Here is a 22804-nt window from a genome sequence, read left to right as displayed (position 1 = left end):
TCTTGTTCAGCAACTGCAGCTATTTTAGCACCTGAGGCCAGGCCATGGAGCCGTCCTCAGCGCCTGGGCCAACTTGCTCCAACTTGCAGAAGGGGGTGGTAGAGGGGTGGAGAAGCAGATAATTGCTTCTCCTGTGTGCCCTGACCGGGAATTGAACCCAGGACTTCCACACACCGGGCAGATGTTATACTGCTGTGCCAACTGGCCAGGGCCCATATTTATTACTTTCTATGGGTTTATTTCTTACAAATGCTTATAAGAAAAATGTCTAGTACATTTCTAACACTATGCATTTAAAATTGTCTTCATACATTAAAATTTCTTACTTAGGTACATAATATTCATCCCTTCCACAGTTTTCCATTATTATCTTAGTAATAGGAAGAAATATGAAAATTTATTAAGAGAGAGAACAAATATGGAAATAAAAGACATAGCAGTGTCTGAGTAAATTATTGATGGTGAAAAGACTAGACATAATTTATAAACAGTGTTTGCTGATTATACAATTTAACATATCTTAATGGGAAATGTGGCATTTCTTTTTTTATTACAGAGACAGAGAGAGGGACAGATAGGGACAGACAGACAGGAAGGGAGAGAGATGAGAAGCATCAATTCTCCACTGCAGTTCCTTAGTTGTTCATTGATTGCTTTCTCATATGTGCCTTGACTGGGAGGCTACAGCAGACCGAGTGATCCCTTGCTCAAGCCAGCGACCTTGGGCTCAAGCTGGTGAGCCTTGCTCAAATCAGATGAGCCTGTCTCAAGCTGGTGAGCTCGGGGTTTCGAACCTGGGTCCTCCATGTCCCAGTTTGGCGTTCTATCCACTGTGCCACCGCCTGGTCAGGTAAATGTGGTGTTTCTTAATGTGAAACTTTTTACTTTGGCTGCTAACTCCAACTGGTCAATGGTAAGTATATTTAGCATTATTAAAACAAAACAACAACAACAACAAAAGAAAACAGTCTTCATAAATTGTGGCCTCATTGAATTTGTAGTCAGAATCCCATTTACTACCTGGCTGGGATTCTTGACCTCCCTTCTCTCAGTCCCCCATGCGTAAATCAGGGGTTTTATTTTTATTTAATTTTTTTTTAATTTACTGAGTTTTAGAGAGAGAGAGAGAGAGAGAGAGAGAGAGAGAGATTTGTTGTTCCACTTATTCATGCAGTCATTGGTTTATTCCTGTATGTGCCCTGACCAGGAAAGGAATAACAACCTTGGTGTATTGGGGTGATGCTCTAGCCTACTGAGCTACACAGGCAAGTAGCAAGGGTTTCAATACCATCCATCCTCAAGTGGGCAGAACTAAATGAGACAAGTTACACAATGCACTTGGCACAGATAGATGCTCAATGAACATGAGCTCCCTTCCTCTTCCACTAATGCCAGCTGGCTGGTAAACCACATTCAACAAAAAAGGAAGTTATGTTCTTTTTCCAGACAGCTGGTAATCCAGACATCGTAAGCCTTCTATAAACAATGTTGACTTATTTTTGCCACAGCTGATGTGTATATAATGTGCTTTGCCAGTTTTCCTCATGGGTTGAGTTCATGACCACAGAACAATTGACTTCTTTTCCTTTATCGCTCCTCATTTTATGGGAATAGATTGAAGTAAAGTGGCAGTTCTATAATGTTTTATACATGTCATGGACCTGGAGGACTGTTTATTGTCTCATAAGAACAACAATAAAAGTGTTTTACATTTTTCGGTCCACTCCACAGCCCTGTGATGTATATTGTTACCCTTCTAGTCTGTGGATGAGGCCACTATGAAACACAAGTTCAGTAAGCTGCCCACCAGCACCCAGGTAACAGAGACCGAATCAGGATCTTAACTCCCACATCCTGACTTCAGTGCCTGCATATTAATCTCCTGGAAATGAAAGGAGAGCTGCATTCACACACAGGGTCAATATGGGCCTTAAACTCCCATCTATGTATCCATGCACTCAACTGGGGGTCAAGAGAAAACAGCTCCAAACAGCTGAAGGATACTGATTATGCACTCATCTTTGGGAGTACACAAGTATCTTCTTTTATATCACTCAAGTTCAGTACCTATAGGCTATATGTTCAACAGGCAACATGTTTTTATATCTAAACTATTCTACAGTTTCAGAAGCATATTCCTGCCTCTTTTTTTCTCTTTCACCAAGGGGGAAAGTGACATGTAAGCAGGCTTAGTTGTAAATATTATGTCTAAATACTTAATGTAGTGTCTGGTATATAGTGAGAACTATATTGTGTATTACTTTTGCTAACATTTTAACATTATTATTCTTTACAATCCAGAAGCTGTATAGCATAGTGTTTAAAAGCCCAGATTTGGGAGCCAGACTGACAGTCTGGGTTCTAATTCCAACTCTACTCTTGACTAGCTGAGACCTTAGATAAGTCATTTAACCTTTTCAGTTTCCTCATCTATGAAATGAGAACTTATCTCAGTGGGCAACAGTGAGAATTACTTTGAATACTTCTGGCTTATATAAGCCTCATGCATGTATAAGATAATATATAATGGTGAAAATTTCTTCCTTTCACCTCTCTGAATGAATACAAAACACATTCAGGGAACACATTTCATTCAGCAGTATTATACAGGCCTAGGCATCACGTATGTTCCTTGTCAGTCTGTAAAACTGAACTCATGAAGGTTGGTTAAACAGGAATTGAAGATCTTCAGGTCTTTTTGGTCTCAAGGTCAAATAAATTTGGGTCCAAACTCTATTTGATAGTGGGAATATAGTTTCATCTTTCTAAAACTCAGCTGTTTCTTTTGCCGTAAGACAGAAATTATACTATGACCACTTCATAGGCTTATACTTGGCTAAATAAATGTTAGTGTAATTACTTTATCATCTCAATTACACACAAGCTCTAAATTATTGGAGTTCAAAGCCTCTAAAAGGGAAATTCTTTCATTACTATTTCCTTCTTAAAGAACTTGTCTAAAAACTGGAATTACATGAAATAATTGTTAAAGATAAAATAACATCTTCTGCAAAATTATTCATTTGGCATCAGCAGTTGATTTCAGAAGTTTAAAAATCTACCCAACGTTCCCATTTTAAGTAAATAACATCATTTGAATATGTCAAAATTTATATTGAAAGACAGATAGACATGCACTTTCAAAAAATATATTTTAACTAAATTAATACCAATGTTGAAAGTTTTGCATTTATTTCCACAAACTTAAATGATAAAATTGTTTTTCATTCATACTAACCAAATATCAATTGTCTTAAATACACATGAAATTAATTACAATCAAGTTTTGTAGTATATTATAACTCAAGAATACAGAGTAATATCAAATAAAAAAATGTATGCTAGAATAAATGACTTCATTAGAAAAAAGATAGAAATTGCAAGATCCTTATTACCTTTCACTTTTGAAAATCATTTTAGTAACATTTTGTAAGTTGAAAGAAAGTTCCTCTTCATATAGTTTATACATCTTTCAATCACTAGTCATAGATGTAAACTTGAATCAGAGCAATGAATTTAAGCTTTCTTGTCTAACAATATGACCTAACTGTGTGCCCAGTATTAAACAAAATACAAATACAGATAGAGATTTAGAAACAATATAAATGTGGGCACACAATATAAATATGGCTGATGCTAACAAAGAACTGTGACATGTAATGTTATGTGACTTGATCCTCTTTGGTTCAGTGAATCACCCATACTATTAAAAAAAAAGTCAGAGCAGCCATTCTCTCTCAGATGCTGTTTTAATAAGTACTCAATCTAAACTATTCCAAAAATAAGCAATTTTGAGTTGAAATAGACTACTATGAACTATGTTTCTCTTTGGCCAATTACTAGAAACATCAATTGTGGGGGAAAAAAAGTCCTTCTTTTTTCTGGTCTTTGTACACAGATTATCCACTTAAAAATGTTAAAATATAGATATTCAAATGAATTGAAAGACACCTCCATTCTGACTTCTATTTTTACTTCTCTAATCCCAGTTTCACTGAGGGTATTTTTTTTTCATCATGAGATACTGTAAATTCTTAATAGATGTACTCTACTGAACATACAGAAATAGGCTCTACTGAATGAAAATATTCTACTAAACAATTTTTCTAGGTCTCATTTAAAAACTAATAATAAGTTGGCCTAAAATGGAACTGAAGTAATAACACGAAACAATATCCATTGTGGTTTCTCTCTTAGATATCAAAGTAGCTAACGTCTCTATTTATATGGCCTTTGTAACAAATGACCAAATTCCAAAATAAGAGACTAAATTTAAATAAGTCATTTAAAATGATTAACTGTTTCATTTTTGATTAATTGATACTTTTTTAATTGTATAATTAATGTGTCTACTTTTACCCATGGGATGTTGTAATATGAATAATCTCCTCTTGATCAGTTAACAATATGGCTTTGAGACAACCTAAGGGCTATTACTAACAAGCTATATCACAATATAAAATAAGTTAATATTTGATGTTTTATTTACAACAGCTATATTTCAGTAGTATTGGCTCATCACAGGTAGGGTGTTTATCTTTTATAGTTTTCATACTCTGCGGGATTCCTTTCAACTCAAAAAGCAAAAGTCACAGCCATCAGGACCAATCTTGCTAAATATTCAAAGCCTTATATCCACAACAATTATAAGTGAAAAATAAACCATATGAAATACTATAGATAATATGAGATGAGATGGTGGCTGTGGAGCAGGACCTGCTAAATGCAGTGCTATGCACATAAGGCCACCTAGTTTATCACAACCTGCATGACTGAATGGCCCAGAGTCCATTCTGAAGCTTATCTCTTCCTCATGACATGTAATTACACAAGATCATTGTTAAAGGAAAGATTTAAAATGCAATTAAAAAATAAAAAAGAGCCCTAGCTGGTTGGCTCAGTGGTATAGCGTTGGCCCAGCGTGTGGAATTCCCGATTCAATACCCAGCCAGGGCACACAGGAAAGCCCCCATCTGCTTCTCCACCCCTACCCCTCTCCTTTCTCTTTATCTCTCTCTTCCCCTCCCACAGCCAAGGCTCCATTGGAGGAAAGTTGGCCCGGGTGCTGAGGATGGCTCCATGGCCTCTCCCTTAGGTGCTAGAGTGGCTCCAGTTACAACGAAGCAATGGCCTAGATGGACAGAGCATCGCCCCCTAGTGGGCATGCCGTGTGGATCTCGGTTGGGTGCATGCAGGAGTCTGTCTCTCTGCCTCCCTGCTTCTCACTTCAGAAATATACCAAAAAAAAAAAAAAAAAAAAAAAAAAAAAAAGAGTCCTCCTGTCCCTTGAGTAATTGTGAATTTGGCACTGGTTTCCCTAAGTAATTTTTTATCAATGTTACAGAAGTTTATTCTGCCATGTGTTTTGTTTTGTTTGTTTTGTTCTCTTTTCTCCAATTAGATACAGATCATACTTTATAGCCTCTAAGTCAGCTTCAATTAAAATAATTTATTTTGCATCTGTTTGGACAACAGAGTAAAATTATTTTATATTCAAAACTATTTTATTCTCAAAAATGTTAGAATTATAATCAGGCAAATACAATTTTAATGTATTATCTGCAACTGATTTCAGGGCTCTAAGTTTGGAGAAATAATTAGGTAAAAGTTATAAATTACTAGATAGACTCTATCTTCTGATATCCAAATTCTAATCAATATATACACTTTCCCCTTAAGAAAAAAAGGTACTTGTGGCCCTTGCCAGTTAGCTCAGCGGTAAAGCATTGGCCCAGTATGTGAATGTCCTGGGTTCAATTTTCAGTCAGGCCACACAGGAGAAGCAATCAACCTGATTTTCCACCCCTCCCTCTCTTACTTCTCTCTCTGTCTCTCTCTGTCTTCTCCTCCTGCAGCCATGGCTCAAATGGAACGAGCTGGCTCTGGGCACTGAGGATGGCTTCATGGCCTCTACTTTAGGCACTAAAAAGAGCTCAGTTGCAGAGCAATGGAGCAATGCCCAAGATGGGCAGAGCATCACCCCCTTGGGGGCTTGCCAGTGGATCCCAGTCAGGGTGCATGCAAGAGTCTGTGTCTCTGCCTCCCCTCCTCTCACTGAAAAAAAAAAAAAAAGAAATAAAAAAGGATATGTCAAAGCAAAATCTATGTTAAGAAATACATATTTACAGATTGTTATTTTTCAGGTTTAAGATAATTTGTGTAATTATTTCTCTTGAGTCTATTCCATTTCATTATACTTTCTCAATGCAATGGTAGTAGCTACCATTGTCATTATTGTGTTTCTCCTATTTTCTAGAATTAAGCAGGCATCAAACACTTCGTAGATGCCATTTAAGGTAGTCAGTGTTTGATAAGAATGCCAGGGACAATGCTCAGGTTGTGGAAACTAACCTATGATTTTTATTAGAACTGCATATAGACCAGAACAACAACAAGAAATAAAAGCAAGGGTCTCTGTTTTAGCCAGAGGCAGAAGCAAAGGAAGGAAAAGCAAAACCATCCAAGGTGGGTCTTCATGTGACTAAGGAAAGAGCAGTTGTACGGCAAGGCTAAATTGAGAAGGTATAAAGTTGGTGAGGGAGGAAGGGCATGGAAAACATTTTACTTAGTTTATATCTGAAAGGAAAGGTGCCTAAAATATATCAGTTGAGGAAAAACACATTTCCATAAATGGAGGGGGCACATCTGCAGTAATAATTTTCTATGCAGAATAAAAATTTTAAAAATACATTTCAAAGTAGTTATTTTGGCTTTTTAATAAGATATTCAAAATGAGTACTTGACTCTTTTGTGAGGCAGTATCCACAGTGATGCCCACAGACTCTGGAATCAGATCTAGAATTCTGGCTTTGACATTAATTGACAAGGCTAATTTTTTTAAACTGTCACAGGAAAGATGATTCCTTCTGTCCCTTGACTAATTGTGAATTTCACACCAGTTTTCATAAGTAATTTTTTTAATCAAAATTTATTTAAGTTTGTTCTGTTAAATAATTTTTTGTTTTGTTTTGTTTTATTCTGTTTTCTCCAACCAGATCCAGGTCTGCCTCAATTTCCTCATCTGTACAATTGTCTTCCTCTGCACAATTTTCTTATCTGTAAATTTATAGCATTGTAGTGAGAATTAAAAGTATTTAAATGTGTAAAGAACTTAAGAAAGTGGATAGCATATGGTAACAATAAATATTTACTATTTTTTTTTCTTTAGAGAGAGACAAACAGGAAGGAAAGAAGAGAAATGAGAAGTATCAATTCTTTGGCGTGCCACCTTAGTTGTTCATTGATTGCTTTCTCACATGTGCCTTGACCAAGGGCTCCAGGTGATCCAGTGATCCCTAGTTGAAGCCAGAGACCTTGGGCTTAAACCCAGTGACCTTTGGGCTCAAGCCAGCAACCATGGGGTCATGCCTATGATCCCACGCTCAAGCCGGCGACCCTGTGCTCAACCTGGTGAGTCTACACTCAAGCCAGCGACTCCACAATCTAACCGGTGACCTAGGGGTTTTGAATCTGGGTCCTCAGCCTCCCAGGCTGATGTTCTATCCACTGCACCACTGCCTGGTCTGCCATTTTCCTATTCTGTCTCAATCTTTTCAAACCCAAAAAGGACTGTTAGCAGAAAGGATGATGAAGACCATTAAATAATGTCACTAGTACATTTTCAAAGTATGATTTTACTATTCAATATACAGACAAAGCTAACAATCTAATACAAGTATTTAGGAATCTAACCCAAGTGTGGATCTCAAGAGTAGAATTTTTGTTAAGAGTTCTCTAATTTTCAATTACAAAGGTTCATTCTCATATGGAAAATTTATCTATAACACTATCTACATTATGGCAGTTGTAATTAAAACAGACTATGGTCCATGTTCTATACTTGCTGCTGTCCTGAATTATAGGGAAGCAGATTCTTCCTGAGCATATTTTAATTCTATGGACAATCATACGTCACTTCAAGTCCCCACCCTCATGGGAAACATGTTCTCAGAGTTCACCTCAGGAAGCTGTGTCTGTCGCCCGTTATTAAAACTATTTGCCCAAGCTGACTCCAGGACAAAGTTCAGTCTACCTCTTTTAAAGTTTTAACTTCCCAGTTGTCTTCATGTAACACAGGTCCTACAACCACACCTTCTGGCTGAATTACAATTTTAGGGAAGCACAAAGAGTATAGAACATAAATAAATGAAGCAAGAGTTCACACGTTTTTAATCACTTAGGAGGCAGTACTATCAACACAAATGCCTTTTCCCCAAGACTGGGGGTGGGAGGCTTCTTTTTCCTTAGTCATTATTTCAGGATTAAGCTGTACGATTTATCTAGCTAGGTGAACTCTAGTTATAGAAAAGAACTCAGATTGGCAGAAAAGAAGCAACATATACAAACAAAGTGAGTGTAGGAGAAAGAATTTGAACTCTCTCTGTAGGTAATGAGCTTCTGCTCATCACGTTAATACGTGCATGTATTAATTGGGCCTCACACAAAAACACTGTTCTTTTTTGTTTTCCTTCTTGGAATTTGAGGAGAGGGCTTTTATGCCATGAGCTAGAATAGCTCTTCTCAAATCCAACATACAAACAAAACACCTAAGGCATCTAGGTAAATGTGCAGATCCTGATTCAGCAGGCCGAGGAAGGAGCTTGAGGTTTTGCCTTTCTAATTCCTAACCCGTTCTGAGGTAACACTGAGGTCTCTGGTCCACTGACCACACACTGAAAATCACGAAGCTAATAAAGCAGCCAATCTTGTACCCTGAATTTTTCTAGCTTCTTTCTTCATTATCACCTTTCTTGAACCACTGTTATGGATTGAATCGTGTCTCCCCCAAAAGGATACATTCAAGTCCCTCACCCCCAGGACTGTAATTGGAAATAGGGAGGATCTGTACAGAGATAATTAACTCAAAGTGAGGCCAGTAGGGGAAGCCCTCATCTAACCTGACTGGTAGCATTATAAAAAGGGGGAACTGAGACACACATGCACCGAAAGAAGATGGTGAAAAGACACAGGGAGAAGACAGCTATCTACAAGCAGAGGAATGCTGAAGCTACTAGAAGCTAAGAGAGACCTGGAACAGATTCTTTCCTAACACCTTCAGCGTTGACTTGTTATAACACCTTGATTTTAGACTTCTGGTCTCCAGAACTGTGAGACAGGATTAAGCAACAGGACATTTCTGCTGTTTCAGCCTCCCGGTTCATGGAGCTTTGTTATGGCAGCCTTGGGGAAGTAATATAGCTACTGTACTAACAACTGTTCCCTGACACCTCTTCTTTCTTCTCTCTGACACATTCGGAAAACTTCAGTGCACCACGCAGCTTAATACCATGTGAGGAATGTGAGGCCAACAGCCCACACACAGATAAGGTGACACAAACGGTTAGGTCAGGTTTCTCAGGGTTGCCTAAATGAAATCCTGAGTTGGTCCTACAGGTATTGATCATGAAACAGGGTAAATGTCCTGTTTCTGGTGTTGTTAGGTCTCCTTAGAAATCAAGAAACTTGACTTTGAACACTCTCAAGGGGTATATCTTAAGATTTTTGTGAACCTCTAAATTCATTCAGAAATTGAAGCATAACTAAAAACTTGGGGAGGCCCTTTAGTAATTTTGAAAATATAGACCTAAAGTAAATTATAAAAGAATTAAAGTGATTTTGTTGTTGCTGTTGTTTTATCACACCTTTGATGGACTCATTTTGTCAGAGATTACCAATACTGCCAAACTTGAATTGTATAATTTATTCAAAACTGCTCTTTTCTCGGAATTCCCATTGAATTCTACCTCTGCACATCCTTTGCACATTATTAGTGGCTCTACCAACTGCTTTTCTTTTTAGAGACATTTTTTTCTACAGAAAACAAGTTTTCTTTCTTTTTTTTTTTAAATACATTATGAGAGCTATTAAGCTTGGAATGAATACAAATAGTAAAAAAAAAAAAAACCTACACAGATTTATATGTGAGGGTGTAGGCAAGAAAGAAATAAGCTAATCTTATCACTAGCATCCCTAGAAATCATCCTCATACCAACATGGTCCAAAAACATTCTTCAGCAAAATGGCAAATTACTTACAAGGTGTTATAGACCTTAGTTTCACTTCAATAGAGTAAAAACTTATGCTTACAAGTCCATGAAAGTCGAGGGTGTTAAGCTCTTGATTGTGACCCCTTGCCATTAGATTTCTTCTGGATATAGTTCATCCTATATTTTATACCATCCTCATGGTTCCCAACCTGCTATCACTCCCTGGAGGGGTGTTTGGAAAAGCGTAGGAGTAATAGGAGCATTTGAGTTTTCACAATACATGGAAGGAGTTTTTGGCATTTATTGGGAAACTAAATAAAACAAAGCAAGAGATAATAGATGTTTGCCCCTCATCAAATACCAAAGGCTCTTCTATATTGAGGCCCTCATCCCATTTTGACTTTTTATTTATTTACTTTTTTTTTCTTAAGATTAATGGTCTTCCCAGTTTAGGCTCTGAGTTTACCTTCTGACTTCTACCAGAAACCATCCTGATATTGTAGGTCTCTATTTCTCAGAGCTGACAGGTGTGTTATTTCTTTGTGTGGGCAAGGAACACTGGTTTCTCACTATCTCCATTTGATGGACTGTTATAAAAAACATACTGTGCAATCAAAATATCTGTTCTTTTTTGTTTTTATTTGTTGTTGTTGTTGTTTTTAGTATAATAGGTAAATCTGACCAAATGCAGTATACTTCAGACAGAATATCTTAGAGGGTTCTTTTTTAAAAAAGTATTATTTTATACAACCTGCCAAATCCCTCCATCATTACTGTTATTATCTCATTCTTTGTTTTATCTCTTATTTTTTAAGCATAAATATGAATAAGATACTGTGTTAGGCCCCATGGAGTGAGGTTACATACAATGATAATTAGATCTCTCTTCTATGATAGATTTACCCTAGTTTATCTCTCATTTCTTTTCCTTATTCTGTCTGAAAACTTTCTCCAACTTTATATATTTTTGCCTGATGTAGAAAAAAAGCTCACTCTTTTGTCCACAAAATTATGACAATCTTATTTGCTAAAATATTTCTATTCACAACCTATTCTGATTAACTTTTTGATTATACCTTCTACTATGGACAGGCTCATATACATATTTTATCATATTAACCTCAAAATATGTGATTTGTGATAATATTACAGATGTAAAAACTGAGGCTTTATAAGATTAAATAACTCCCAAAGTTAAACAATTTATTCATGTCATGGATTTCCAAACAGGTCTAGCTGACCTCAGTGCCTTTGTTCTTAATGAATATAAAATAGTCTTGATAATATCATCTACCTGTGACTGCCGGTGAACTTTATATACCCTAATTTCAAATTTTAGCATAGACACATTTGGTGTTCATTCTCAGCGCCCTAAGTTCATCACTACTGTTTTAGAAACTGGTTATACCTTCCAAGTTTCTATTAAAAATAAACCAAAAAATGCTTAAAACCCTTTCTGGGTTTCTTAGTTAATCCAAATCCACAAAGCAGAAATTCTAAATATAACTAGGTAGTCCTCTGTGATTTTTCAATGCCTGCAGGCTTTGACGTGCTGTGGATTTGCCCTAATCTGTTGCTAGGAACATTGCACATTGCTCCAAACAACCTGCCAGTCTGAGAGTCCTGGCGTGAATGACATAAGTGTTTCTTTCATCCAGGTCAGAGGATGGTGTGAGGCAGTCTGAGAGGTCATGGGAGGAAAGGAATTCTGGGATAAAGAAATTAACTAGAGGAATAGGAAGTCAAAAGAGGGAAGAATCCACAGACCCTAAAGAAATCCTCCTGCTGAAACCCTTCCAGCTGAAACCTTCCAGTTCCCACCAAGCACACCCCTTGAGAGCATCTCGAATCAGTTCAATTGAGTCTGGTAACAATTTTGAAGGACCAGTGCACAGCTGACAGCGAATCCTTCCCTTGTGACATGGATGGAAATCACAGATCAGAAACCTGCAGGTACCAGAGAGTGATGCCACCTGGAGGGCTCAATCAAGTGTCAGATTGAGGAATTGGGAGAGTTAAGAGCAAGAAAGCAATCTACAGTTTTTATCTGACATTTGTTTGGCCTTGGAATGAAACACAAAGCATTAGCTTTGAATTAAAAATAAAATTAGTGATTGACATTTATGCCTTCTTTGCTTGCCTTCACCTCAGGAGCTTAGGTATCTGAAACAAATAGAGCATGCTGGGATAGGTAATATGGAAAAAAATACCTCTATTTTTTTTATTTTTTATTTCTCTGAAGTGAGAAGGGGGAAGCAGACAGACAGATTCATGCATGGAATCCTGCTGGGTTCTACCCAGCATGACCACCAGGGGGCGATGTTCTGCCCACCTGGGGTGTTGCTCCGATACAACCAGAGCCGTTCTTGTGCCTGATGCAGAGGCCATGGAGCCATCCCCAGTGCATGGGTCAACTTTGCTCCAATGGAGCCTTGGAGGCAGGAGGGGAAGAGAGAGACAGAGAGAAAGGAGAGATGGAAGGGTGGAGAAGCAAATGGGCACTTCTCCTGTGTGCCCTGGTTGGGAATCAAACCCGGGACTTCCACATGCCAGGGCAATGCTCTACCACTGAGCTAGCCGGCTAGGGCTTTTTTTTATTTAGTTTTTTTTTTTTTTAATTTTTCAGTTAGTTTACTTCAATATTATTTTATATTTGGTTCAGGTGTACAGCATAGGGTTTAGACAATCACATACTTTACAAAGTGTTCCCCCTGACATTTCCAGTGCCCACCTGGCACTGCACATATTACAATATTATCAACTACATTCTCTATGCTATATTTTACATCCCTGTGACAATTTTATAACTACCATTTTTACTTCTTAATCCCTTCACCTCAAGGAAAGACCACTTTGCCACCTCTCTTCTGCCACGGTAACTGCTGTGATTCCCACCAAGCCTAGGGACCCCTCAGACGACAGCAGGATGCCATTTCCCTTCCTGCTCAGGACCGCCTTGTGATATGGTGGGTCCAGCATCCACTTTGTGCCAGTTAGCACACCAAAGCCTTCCTCTAACATGCATATAGTTTCATCTTTTACATAGAAATTTTTGACTCCTTTAGAATTTATTTTGGTATAAGGGCTAAACATTTTTTTCCCCTCAAAAGGAGGTCTAGTTGTATCAATATCTATTGTCCACTTCAACATCCTTCCCCTACTTTTTCAAAGTTTCAGACTTACTACATACTAAATTCCTATGGGAAACTTTAATAAAGTGTAGAAACGAAAAACAGAGAGCTAAAAATACCATTTTCACTGAAAGACCATATATATGCTTTCTCCTTTCCTAAAAGTCTAAAAATAAAAAGGAGAAAAGGAAAAGCATCATATTTCTGAGGTTTCCTCTTCTCTGATTATGGATTATTTTCAACACATGCTCATATATTCTAATTTCATAAATTAATTACTCTATTCAGCTGTTAAAAGTTCTTTGGTCCCTCTATATATCACTTCTGACTCGAAGGATAGGGACGTTATGAATGACAGTTTTGCTCATTAGGCTTCAACTGAATTACTACTCAATATATGCATGTTCCTTGCCACACTTTGTTTGCTTATAAATGTGGCTGTTTATGAATAATTTTAAACAACAGGAGATTTGCTTTTGTTTGAGCAAAATAGTCAACATATTTTACTCTTTTTTTCTGAATTTCTTTAAAAAGAAAACCTGAATAGAAACAGTATAAAAGACCCATAAGGAATGTGAAGAAAATTGTGCCAATGAGTTAGGTTGATTTAATCATTTATTTGTTCATTTAACGATTATTTATTAACTAATGCCAGAAAGTGCTTCCAACCAAAGGCGAATGTCCAAAGAGAAAATTCTTTTAATAATTCTAATCTAAATAAGGGTTTTACACAAGCCCTAATGTGGAAGCATTTATTATTAGTCTCTAAATCAAATAACACACAGCAGTGAGGGACAAGTAAAATGTATCTATTATTCAACAAAGAGGATTCAATGATTTTCAACCCTTTGAAATGTTCTAAAGCATTGAATTTAAAAATCAAAAACAATTGAAACAAAAGCCTTTCTGGAGTTTAGCAGAAGGGCTACCTGAGTCAAAATAGTACATTTGGTGACAAAAAATTGTTGTCTATTGTGGACTTACCAGGTGAATGCCACACTTGGCAAAATGATGCTAAGTAGTCTATTCTTGTTTGGGTGTGTTAATTTATATTAGTCATGACTTTCTATTTTCTGCATTTCTGATGCTTTGACATCTTGGGTCTTGCTGACCCTGGAGGAGCTGGGCTTCCCAGGGCTAGCCAATCCCTAAAGATAGTAAAGACTCAACTAGGAGCATGCCTTTCATACACAAATAAAGAAATCATCCCATATCCCAACTATCCTTTTTCTGGCTCTCACACGCTGGGCTACTTGCCATCTGCTCTCATACACCTCAAGGTCAGGTACCCAGAAAACCAGAGACAGCCCATAAGGTCCTAAAGCCTGCTCAAATATTTTAAGCTGGCCAATTCTAAATCTGCTTACCCTTCCTTGCCTGTTCCTTTGCAAGGAACAGTTAGTTGTTCCTTCTCTCTGACCAACCATGGTGATTCCCCATGTGGTCCTATTGTGATATGATCTGCCCCCTCTTCTTGGGAACTGTGAGTAACAAACTACTTTTTCAATGGTCATCATCTCCATTTTCTGTTGTTCTCACTATATACGAATAATATAAAACATACATTTAAAACATAATTCTTACATAAACTTACAAATAAAAGGAGATACTTCTTATAGGTACAAAATAATCCCTATTAACATATTGATATATTCTTAAAGGAGGTGTCAGTCATGTGAAAGTCATTCTATGAGAGAATATGAGTTAGAGATGGAACAGCCTCCAGTTAGTTTTATACTCTATATCAAAATAGTGAAAGTATGCTGATTGTTAAAATATTTTATCAGAAGAGAGCATATAAAAGTATCTTTTTATTGATTTTGATATGTTGGAGTAGAACTCTTGACCATTCCCATAAGAACCACTATGTCTATACTATAAAACTTTACAACTATCGCCTGTTGATGGTTTCTTGGCCAATAGAAATATATGAGGAGCAACAACTTGTAGTTGCGGCACTTTAGTTGTTCCTTGATTGCTTCTCATATGTGCTTTGACCAGGAGACTCCAACTGAGCCAGGGACCCCTTGATCAAGGCAGCGACCTTGGGCTCAAGCCAAAGACCTTGGGTTTCAAGCCATTGACCTTTGGGCTTACGCTAGCAATCATGGGATCAAGACAATGAGCTCATGCTCAAGCCAGCAACCTCAGGGTTCTGAAACCGGGATCTCAATGTCCCAGGCCAACACTCTATCAACTACGCCACCACTGGCCAGGCATAATTCTATTGTCTTGAAGTAATTATTTAAATGACATATTGATGACAATCATTTGGCTATTAAAATGTAAAGAGTTTAATTCAATATTAGTATTTTTAAAAACTATTTGTTGTGTGTGGTAGGGGGTATTGGGGAGAACCTGGGTAGATGTTGGGATCAGATTGAAGTTAGCCTTAGTAGAAATAAATTAAGGGTTTAAAAACAGTAATTGTATTGGTTTTAAAAAGAAGTATTTGAGATCAGTGCTTTGGTAAGCACTTCCTGTGGTGGCCAAGGACAACAGGCAGTCATAATCTGGGCCCAGCCCCTAGCAACCAGACTCTACAGTTCCATGTCCTTTGAAGACACACTGAATCCCAGACAAATGAGGCGGCCCACTCAGCAGATCTGTAGAAACTGTTTTTAGTCTCTGTCTTTAATGCAATATCTCCTGCTGCCATCTGCTCCTCCTGCAACTCCCGAGTTCTCACAGCTCAGTGGTCCACTATGGAGCTCAGTGACTGGCCTTTAAGGGACATTCCACCAGAGGAGTAGTCCTTTCACACACCCTGCCTTTCATGTTTCTTGTCCCCAGATAACCCAGGCCTACTTTATGAAATCCGGAAGTAACAGTCAAAAGTTGTATGAGTGCTCATTTCTCCATCTGAATCTACATTCCTTTGGGAGGAGTTAGTCAGCAAAATAGAACTTAATTACCTTAATGCTAACTAAGGTAAAGAAACATAAAAACTGTTGATACTGCTTTAAGCCAACCCTATATACTACCATCACATTTAATCTCAAGTTATCCATTTTTTTTGTGAAAGTGTAACTATGTCAGTATGTGCAAACAATTGTTGATAAAGGTTTCCAAGCCTAGTTAGAAACTAGATACAAGAAGGCATGCATAGCAGGAATGCTAGGTGTGGTAGACAGGATCATTCCCTGCCTGGTAGCTATTTATCAACCCCAATTTTCTGCTCACAGAGGGGGCAGTGATTGCTTGATCTCAGGGGAGGTGAGTCTTTCCCTAGTTTCAGGAGACAAATCATAATTGCTTTCTTGACCAGGGTGAAGAGATTAAATGTAGGTCTAAATAAAAAAAGGTTCAGTAATTGGGGACTTAGGAATTTGAAAGTCTAGAATAAAGTATAAAGCTGAAAGAAGGAAAAGAGGGAGTGAGAACACAATGTGTTAAGAAATTAAAGCTTTGAAAAAAGTTATAGATACTTATCAAATACCCAAATAAAGGTTAATCTTTTTCTTTATCTAGGAGAAGTTAATTGCCCAGAAGTTAATGTGATTGGACAGAGTGGCATGTGCTTTGAGGTCAGTACCTATAATCTCTAAACCTTTTTAAACCTCTTTGCATGTGGCAGTAAGCTAGTTATCTAAAGAAAACATGCAGACACAATTCAAGGCTTTTCTTGGCTGTACACAAGGATATGATTTATCAAATAGATGACTAAATTTCTAGTCTTTTTGCATGGAAGGTAGTCATGAATATGAAGGGACACCACACTGGACCGCAAACATCATAGAGAAGAGGCTACTCTTGTGTTTATAAAACAATGTTAAGAGGCCCTCCATAACATCATTTCAGTCATGGTGATAAAGTCATGCTACACCCTTATAAAGAAGTAGCCAAATTTTAGTCCATGGCAGCAGAAAAACCAAGGTAACCCAGGTTTCTATATAAAAACGCCAATCATCAATTCTTTGTGCACGTCAAGTTCCATTTCTGTCAAATAAAACTATTGCTGTTCTTAACTTGCAAAGAAAACAGGACAGTGTTGGGGTCACGTATTTTCTGCTCACCATTCCACAGTGTTCTAACAGAGTCTGAGAGCAAGAAACCATAAAAAGGGTGTTCCAGGAACATAGCAATCCATGTGTATGTAGCAACAGGTGACATTCTAGTACAGACTTTTAGACCTTTTTTTTAAGCTGACATAATTTTAAGTAGGACAAATGACTTTTATAGTGTATGTAAGTTGGTAAGTGTTTTGAGCAATTTCAAAGTTCACTGCATTTGAATATGATTTATTTTACTTCATTTGTTTTCAAAATCTACCCAATAGAGACCAGTTATAAATGAAACTTTTAAACTGACATTTTTCTTTTAATTCTAATTTTATCAATCTCAGCAGCAGAATTCAACTTAAGACAGACAAGTACATTCTGCGGGTTGACAATGAGTTCCAGTAAGAACTTTGCTCTTGGCTCCATTTCTGCCAAGTCTGAATTTTCTTAAATATGCTATTGTTCTTTCATTAGACATAAAACTTGAACAACTGAAGGATTTTTTGGTATTCCATCATAATTATTCTTGATTTTTTCTGTCTATTTAAAATTTGATAGCTTTTTGAACTTTTTCTTACCCCATTTGTACAATACCAAATACTCATGTTTCCCTTTTTTTAGACATGTGTTACATGAAAACAAATCTCCTTTATATTTATTTAGATTCAACAGTGCAATATATCTCGTATATTTTGTGTAGGTTTAGTTAAGTAGCTAACACACAAACTGTTGCAAGATTAAGACCTGTCAGTTTACCCAGAGCACGTTTTGGATTCTTACTATACTGATCATGAGTGCACACTCTATGTCCCCACAGAGCTAGTGCACACAGTAGTTGTACTATTCTTGTGTGCACAAATTGTGATGTTCTAAATTCAAATATGTTAATAACAAAGCTTTAGAAGCTGATCAAGTAATTATAAGTACTATATCAAAACATACTGTAATACTGTTTGGTTTTCTTTTGGTACACACACACACACACACACACACACTAATGGCCAAGCAGAAGTTCTTATTAGACAAGCAAAAACACTGAAAACTCCCATGTTACTTTCATCATCAGATCAGAACCTAATACACTCCACTCTCTCCAAAGTTTCAACCACTAAAATGTGGGTGAAGCAAATAATCTATGACAGCAAGTACTACAAAAATCTTGCAATTCAGTTTTACATCTAAAGCAGTTTCCATATGCTTTCAGATCAGCGTTGAGATTCTGTATATGAACAGCTTTATCATTTGGCAGCAGCAATTAATGAAAGAATCTGAGAAAACAGCACCAAACTGATCACAATTCAGTTTAAGAAGAGCGTTATGTCCAATCCACTGCCACAACTCGATACCGTGCAGAGCTGCATAGATCATGTCAGAAAACAAGGGCATAAATAAAACCACACACAGTCTAGGACCTGAATTTGTGGTGATACAAATATCCTCAAACGATCAAACACAATCAACAGCAATACCTGGCAATTTGTCTCCAAATTAACAACAAAGCACCCAGTTCTCACCTTGCACAAACACACAATCCAGTGGTCAGTGACAAATGCAGACTGCACTTGCAAGCTGGGAGACGGAGCAGCTGCTCTGTCCTGAGCTGCTTAAAGCACATTCGAGCCAAGCAGGCTCGGGTCCTACCCTCTGTTGGTTTGCTGCAGTTTCTGCCATGACTCCATCACCCAGGAATGAAAACCACTGCCCTCTCCCCAGCTACTGAGCTCAGGTAAAAATGCTGAGTCCTGCAAGGTCACCACAAGGTGAACACTGGCAAAAGAAGTGTACGAGGAAGAGGAAGAGGGAGGATCATCAAGAAAAGACCCTAAGCTCCAGACACCTTGCCTTTCAAGACATTCTGAACTCCATAAATTAGAGCTGCGACAATAGTCAGAGAAGTGGTAAATATGAGAATCCCTAAATGGCACTAAGCCAATCTGCTAACCCAGCGGCACTCTTTAAACGATAATCTGTCTCCCTTTCCCTCTCTCCCTCTCTCTCTCTCTCTCTCTCTCTCTTACACACACACACACACACACACACACACACACACACACACACACACACACACACACGGCCTGCACACAGACGTCTATGTAGCTATTCTAATCTCTCAGACATCCTTCTTAAGCCATAAAGTTTTTGCTAACCCTTTCCAGGTAACAAGGCATAAAGAAGTGTCTTAGAAAATTGAGTATTTGCCAAAATCAAGAGCAAAACTAGTTTTGGTTCATAAAGTAATTTGTATTAATAAGGTCTTGCTTTTTGTGTACATACTAGACTTATGCAAACACCCTTTATATTAAAAATACAGTAAAGACATTTTTATTTCAGAGATGACTGAAAGAATCAATTAAAGTTTCTCATAAAAATAAATTCCTAGCATCTCTTTAAAGATTAGTCTTGACTTCTGCAAAATTTGGATAGCTTTCAAGAAGACATTTCTTGCCTCAGATATAATCATTCTGCATGTATGTGTTATAGACAGATACAAACAGGTTTATAAATGTTTCCCTGTAGACTCTCTCTACGTTTTTATTTCCCATATTTTGGTTTTCCTATCAGAAGTGGAGAAGCAAAATTATTAAGCTTGCAAGTACATTACAAAACATTTTTTCTCTTAGCTGTATTTTTTTCTTATAGGTATGCTACTATTTATTCTTGTTTAGGTCAATAGTTTTAACAGAAAATTATTCTAACTCTTCAGCCAGTTTTCTCTCCCCTCCTCCAACCACACTGTTCACCAGCTAGGTGACTTGAGTAATTTACCTAACCTTCTAGTATCAATTTTGTAATCTATAACATGGGATTTGTTACTAGTGTATGTTTTGTCTAGCTTCCGGGTCAGTATGAGGTGAAATGGGACAACATACAGGAGACAGTACTTTGTAAATTGTAGAATGCCGAAAAAAAATGTACGCACTGTATTTTTCACCCTTCGATTATCCTAGTTAGTACTGGGACTAGTGAATTACTTTCTGTGTTCTCCAAAGGACTTCTTGGGCTTCACAACAAAGTGTTTGTTTCAAGTGGGCTATAAATAGAGTTCAAGATTTTACTGAACTGCTGTCCTCCTTGTGGCGGATCTTGATGGCAGCGAGCACATGGCCTGAGTCAGTTAATTGTGAGCAACATGAGCTCCATTTGGTCTTTGAGGCAAAACCAGACCAGCTGAAACCCTGATAAAAAAACATTCACATGTTTGTCTGGTTTCACAGTTTGCCTGGTGTCCGGCAGTACTACTGTGTTTGAGGGGCTTCTCCAAAGGGATTAATGAAGGAGAAAGGTTGGGAATGCAATGCCAAATTCACTGCTGAGTTAATTCAGTAACAAAGCTTCTGGGCATCATACTAATATTCCTACAATTATGTATATATTATTTAGAGATTAGGTTATTTAGAGTGGGTAAGGGTGGGGACCAAGAGAAGGGAGACCAGTGGGGAACAGAAAAGGAACTAACAATGTTAGCACCCATCTCATAAGACACACAGGGCTGGGAAGTTCCTAGATATTACTTAGTTAACCCACACAGTAACCCGACCAGGGTAGCTGTAATTATTTCCATTTCACAAGTGAGAATAATCAGCCTGCACACTGTTACCACTTTGTGGTAGAGCTTGAACTAAATCAAGGTCAGCATAGCCTAGAATCCCATATTCAGACTTTCTCAGAAAGAAAATAATGTAGGAGGTATAGGAGAGAAAAATGGTGGTGGATGAAGACTTGACTTGAGGGAGGTAAACACACAGTATGGTGCACAGAGATGTGTTGTAGAATTGGGCACCTGAAACCTGTATAATTATGTTAACCAGTGTCACCCCAGTAAATTCAATTATAAAAAAGAAAGAGCCTGACCAGGCGGTGGCGCAGTGGATAGAGCGTCGGACTGGGATGTGGAGGACCCAGGTTCGAGACCCCGAGGTCGCCAGCTTGAGTGCGGGCTCATCTGATTTGAGCAAAAAGCTCATCAGCTTGGACCCAAGGTCGCTGGCTCGAGCAAGGGGTTACTAGGTCTGCTGAAGGCCCGCAGTCAAGGCACATATGAGAAAGCAATCAATGAACAACTAAGGTGTCACAACAAAAAAACTGATGATTGATGCATTTCATCTCTCTCTGACTCTCTCTCTGTCCCTGTAAAAAAATAAATAAATAAATAAATTTTTTTAAAAAGAAAGAAAAAAATGAGATTAAGTTTGGTTTAGTGGGGGTAGGAAAGGCAAGAATGCAAGTACCAAGGAATCTTCTTGAGGGTATTTACTAGACATGTTAACTTTTATTAAGAGTGTAGAAATTAAAGAAAAAAAGAACTTTGATTTTTATAAACAATGAAGTCATTTCAAGATACAGAAAAAGATTTGTTACTACATGCCAATAATTTTTTAAAATTTTATTCTGCCTGTCTTTAAATTGATGAAGTGAATTCAAAAATATTTTTCTATAGCAGAATACGCTATAGAAAAAATGTGTTTCAACATATGCCTAATGCATTATTTTATTTCAATTTGTTTAACTTACCAGATCTTTGGCAATGCCCGTGAAGAAGAGAGCATTTCCCCTTAAATGTAGCAGAGAAGACATTTTTTCAGCTGTATTTTGGAGTACAGGGTAGGAGTCGTAATTTTCAGTCTCTTGGGTCTGAAGATATTAATAAAATGCCAGGTTCTTCCTACCAGTTTTATTGAAAAGCTGGAGGCAGAGACTGACTGCAGCCCTACATGGTATATGTTTCTGCTCTCCCCCTTTCAAGTGGCATTCCCAGCTGTAAGAGAAACCTTGAAATTATATGTGCAAGCCATCAGTCAAATTTATCCCAAATCTTCTATTTCTGCAGTTGGTCTTCTTTTTCCATCTTTTTGCAATCTTTTCAGGGAATACTACCCTCTGGTTATATCTTCTTGCCTCTGCTTTTAACTTTCCCAACTACAAAGTGCACTGTCCAAAATTCCTTCATAAAACCAGCCTTCTCCTCCTACCCAAATTGAGCCTTAAAAAGAAATCTATAAATTTGGAAGTCTTGCAGAAAGAATCAGTTTGTTTCAGAAATTTTCATTAAAAAGAGATATATAACTGGACTATTGTCTAAGTTAGTAATAAGCTAAAATAAGTAGTGGATAAACAGAATAAATACCGATATTTTCCTCTCAATTTTTCAAGTTCAACTGTGACTGGCAGTATCCTAAATAACCAATTAATGCTCATAAAATAGGGTGAGGGGCCTTCAGCTGTTTGGTGTGCAATTCATTGCTCCTTTTGCTTAAATATACATTTTGACTCCCATTACAACCCACTTGTTCTAGGGGCATTATATTTAACTGAAAAGCAAGTAAAATAAAAAAAGAGTTCATCTATCATGAAGCCTGTAAAGGCATACCTGACCTATAGCAAACTGAAAGAGCCACATCCTCATTCCCAAAATCGTTTTATTCCTGAATGAAGAAAGGATGCACAAACAATAGTAATTTTTTAAAATTAGACACTACTGCACTAAGTTTTCAATTATATCTCAAGTCAGGAATGATAAAAATGAAAAAATATTTTTTGGCACTTTCTTCAAATTACTACTCCATCTCATTAAGGTATTTTGTTTTCTAAACACTTCGGCTAATGTTTGCCCAAATGAAATTCCACAGCAGAAAATAAGAGCACAAGGCCTCCTCCCTTTCTCTGCCTCAGACTCTTCATTTCCTCT

The 22804-nt window shown here is 37.5% G+C and overlaps 1 protein-coding gene across 5 annotated transcripts in view; it reads right to left on the bottom strand.

The window, feature by feature from the left end:
* The window catches only part of ARHGAP24 (Rho GTPase activating protein 24), an 865538-nt gene that overhangs the window by 177243 nt on the left and 665491 nt on the right, over positions 1-22804 (bottom strand). Inside the window, exon 1 of one of the 5 annotated variants that reach the window (XM_066387193.1) lies at positions 18633-18837. The exons of the other annotated variants lie outside the window; for them this stretch is intronic. The gene's annotated coding sequence lies outside the window, so the exon portion shown is untranslated. Of the gene's footprint in view, positions 1-18632; positions 18838-22804 lie in introns of those variants that run through there. 5 annotated transcript variants of the gene reach the window in all.

This window comes from Saccopteryx leptura, chromosome 5, assembly GCF_036850995.1.
Source record: "Saccopteryx leptura isolate mSacLep1 chromosome 5, mSacLep1_pri_phased_curated, whole genome shotgun sequence".
Taxonomy (NCBI): domain Eukaryota; kingdom Metazoa; phylum Chordata; class Mammalia; order Chiroptera; family Emballonuridae; genus Saccopteryx; species Saccopteryx leptura.
The sequence above is the reverse complement of the archived record's forward strand: the minus strand, read 5'-3'. Positions and strand labels throughout refer to the sequence as shown.